This window comes from Saccopteryx leptura, chromosome 8 (genome assembly GCF_036850995.1).
Source record: "Saccopteryx leptura isolate mSacLep1 chromosome 8, mSacLep1_pri_phased_curated, whole genome shotgun sequence".
Lineage (NCBI taxonomy): Eukaryota > Metazoa > Chordata > Mammalia > Chiroptera > Emballonuridae > Saccopteryx > Saccopteryx leptura.
The window spans coordinates 50,132,444-50,136,444 of record NC_089510.1 but is presented as its reverse complement, the minus strand read 5'-3'; the positions used below and the strand labels follow the sequence as shown (position 1 = coordinate 50,136,444).

Here is a 4,001-nt window from a genome sequence, read left to right as displayed (position 1 = left end):
GAAATCAGAAATGCAGAAACGTGTGATCTCGTTCCAGTTCTACCTCAGCCACTTAAGAAGTTGCTTTATCTTCCTCAGCTTCAATTTCTCCCCCTACAAAATAAACAGGCTAAATCTTTTTCTAAAGTCCTTTCAAGGCTCTGCTGCAATAATTCATTCTTAGCTGTACCAAATGCATCACAACTCTGAAGTCAAGAGGAAAAATGATTGGCTTTCGGATGCACTGATTTCTCTTTGCAGCTCAAATGGAAACTTTACAGAGAACACTGCCCTATACATTCAGACATGGGGTAGGAGAATTATGATCAAAGAAAGCTGTGCTCCAGAGTCCTGGGCATCAATTCCTCTTGAGAATCCATAGAGTTGAGTCATAATCCTCTATTGGCATCCATGGAGGCAGTAAGAATCATCTTCTTTAAGCATTATCCCTGACCTCCACTGCCCGTCCAGTTTACTCCACATAAAGTGAGCACTTTTATGTGTCAGGCACTATTAGAAATATAAAAATTAATTAGGTAAGATCTCTTTTCAAATCAAGCCTACAATATTTGGTAGGTACAAGAAATAGGAAGATAAAAACCCAAAAGTCCTAGTTGAAAAAATCATTTGAGCCTGACCTGTGGTGGCGCAGTGGATAAAGCGTCGACCTGGAAATGCTGAGGTTGCCGGTTCGAAACCCTGTGCTTGCCTGGTCAAGGCACATATGGGAGTTGATGCTTTCAGCTCCTCCCCCCTGTATCTCTCTCCTCGCTCTCTTTCTCTCTCTCTCTCTCCTCTCTAAAAATGAATAAATAAATAAAAAATTAAAAAAAAAAAGAAAAAATCATTTGATCCTCTTTTTCACCTGCTCAGGAAGGAAATTAAGCAGATGTTCAGATCTTTGACATCAGATACACCTGAAATCAAATTTGGGCAAGTTAATCTATGTCACTCAGTTTTCTCATCTCCAAAATGGCATAATAATAGATGGTCTTTCAAAGAATTAAGTGAGATAATGCATGTAAAAGTTTACTTTCTAGACATCAGTAGTTTTTGAGGGCTTTATGTATTTTGGACAACTAAGAATATAATTTCAAGTATAGAAGTGACCCCTTTCCTCATGAATTTTTCAGTGTGCTGTAGACCTTAGATGGTACACAAATAAAAATATAAGTTTAAATATTGATAAGTGTTATATGTCACTTGGGTCCTTCAGGGAGCAGATGCAAAAACAGAATTAGACATATAAGAAATTTATTGGGGTTAATGTCTGGGAAACATTAAGGACAGAGGAAGCAGACTTGAGCAGGAAGAGCCTCAGTTTGTAAAGCAGATCCGTTAAAGGCTCAGCCAGTTCAAGAGGGACTTAGGAATAAAGACTCCCCGTGACAGGAATCCCACATTGAACAGAAATAACCAGGCCCTAGGACCACCTGCTATGTCTAGTCATTAGATTAGGGGTGTTCGGATGTGGCCTTGGCTAGAAAGCTAAGGCAGGTCCTGAAGGCACCACGAGAAGGCATTCAGTCAACTTCACTCTCTGCAGATGACTAGTCAGTTCTTAAAAAGAGATTCACTTTATGTACCTTCATGGTTCTTCATAATATAAGAGAGGTAAATGTAGAACCTAACCTAGGCTTCCCTGACCAAGTGTCATTTAAATGGAGATGTGAAGGACAAGGCATTGTCACAGGCCAAGAGGGGCAAGCAGGAGCTGTCAAGAATAAGAAAGAGCAGTACTGGAGCCGCTGCTGCCAAGTCTGGATCCAGTGCCGCGCGCGCCACCGACACCCGCCCTCCCGATTCCTTTTGGTTCTAAGTCCAATATGGCAACTCTCAAGGATCAGCTGATTGTGAATCTTCTTAAGGAAGAACAAGCCCCCCAGAATAAGATTACAGTTGTTGGGGTTGGTGCTGTGGGCATGGCCTGTGCCATCAGTATCTTAATGAAGGACTTGGCAGATGAACTTGCTCTTGTTGATGTCATGGAAGATAAATTAAAGGGAGAGATGATGGATCTCCAACATGGCAGCCTTTTCCTTAGAGGGCAGGACAAAAATTGTCTCTGGAAAAGATTATAATGTGACTGCAAACTCCAAGCTGGTTATTGTTATAGCTGGGGCACATCAACAAGAGGGAGAAAGCCATCTTAATTTGGTCCAGCGTAACGTGAACATCTTTAAATTCATCATTCCTAATGTTGTAAAATACAGTCCCAACTGTAAACTGCTTATTGTTTCCAATCCAGTGGATGTCTTGACCTATGTGGCTTGGAAGATAAGTGGCTTTCCCCCAAACCGTGTTATTGGGAGTGGTTGCAATCTGGATTCAGCCTGGTTCCATTACCTAATGCGGGAAAGGCTGGGAGTCCACCCATTAAGCTGTCATGGATGGGTCCTTGGGGAGCACGGAGACTCTAGTGTGCCTGTATGGAGTGGAGTGAATGTGGCTGGTGTCTCCCTAAAGAATCTGCACCCTGAGTTAGGCACTGATGCAGATAAGGAACAGTGGAAAGAGGTTCACGAACAGGTGGTTGAAAAAGCTTATGAAGGAATGAAACTGAAAGGCTCCACATCCTGGGCCATTGGACTGCCTGTAGCAGATTTAGCAGAAAGTATGATGAAGAATCTTAGGCGGGTGCATCCAATTTCCACCATGATTCAGGGTCTCTATGGAATAAAAGATGTCTTCCTTAGTGTTCCTTACACCCTGGGACAGAATGGCATCTCTGATGTTGTGAAGGTGACTCTGACACCTGAGGAAGAGGCCCGTTTGAAGAGGAGTGCAGATACCCTTTGGGGGATCCAGAAGGAACTGCAGTTTTCAAGTCCTCTAATGTACCACTTCACTGTCTAGGCCAGGGGTCCCCAAACTTTTTACACAGGGGGCCAGTTCACTGTCCCTCAGACCGTTGGAGGACCCAACTATAAAAATACTATGAACAAATCCTTATGCACACTGCACATATCTTATTTTAAAGTAAAAAAACAAAATAGGAACAAATACAATATTTAAAATAAAGAGCAAGTAAATTTAAATCAACAAACTGACCAGTATTTCAATGGGAACTATGCTCCTCTCACTGACCACCAATGAAAGAGGTGCCCCTTCCAAAAGTGCAGCGGGGGCCGGATAAATGGCCTCAGGAGACCGTATGCGGCCCGCGGGCCGTAGTTTGGGGACCCCTGGTCTAGGCAACAATAGGATTTTAGTTGGAGATTGTGCATATTGTCCTTTTTATCTGATCTGCGACTAAAAACATCAGATTCCTACAGTTACAGAAACCCTGTGTCTGTATTCTGATGCAGGATGGTACTTACCTTGTGTAGTCTTAAACTAGTTAGTGTGAAATAATAGTTCCACCTCCTCAAAGGCACCACTGCCAACATTGCACGCACTACAATTGCCCTTCATACTAGACATGTGTTCACTGAGTGTTATATAATTGTGGTTCCTTTACCCAACATACCTGGTCCAACCTTTTATTCCTCTAATCAATCACATCCTGGATCCAATGTATAAAGCCAATATACTGCATGTCTTGTGCATAACTGTTCTAAAGGATCTTATTTTGTGAACTCTGTAACAGATTAGTATACATTGCCATAAAGCAAAAAGTCTACATATAAATAATGCAGCCAACAATCCGAGTGTTGTATCAACTAAAATACCAAATAAACCTTGAACAGTGAAAATAATAAAAAATAAAGGCCCTGGCCAGTTGGCTCAGCGGTAGAGCGTCGGCCTGGCGTGCAGGAGTCCTGGGTTCGATTCCCGGCCAGGACACACAGGAAAGGCGCCCATTTGCTTCTCCACCCCTCCCCCTCTCCTTCCTCTCTGTCTCTCTCTTCCCCTCCCGCAGCGAGGCTCCATTGGAGCAAAGATGGCCCGGGCACTGGGGATGGCTCTGTGGCCTCTGCCTCAGGCGCTAGAGTGGCTCTGGATGCAACAGAGCGACGCCCCAGAGGGGCAAAGCATTGCCCCTTGGTGGGCATGCCGGGTGGATCCCGGTCGGGCGCATG

The 4,001-nt window shown here is 43.8% G+C and overlaps 1 pseudogene; it reads left to right on the top strand.

Annotated features, from left to right (window-relative positions):
• Positions 1–1,751: 1,751 nt before the first annotated feature.
• LOC136379524 (L-lactate dehydrogenase A chain pseudogene) lies at positions 1,752–2,835 on the top strand (annotated as a pseudogene).
• The last annotated feature ends 1,166 nt before the right edge of the window (positions 2,836–4,001 follow it).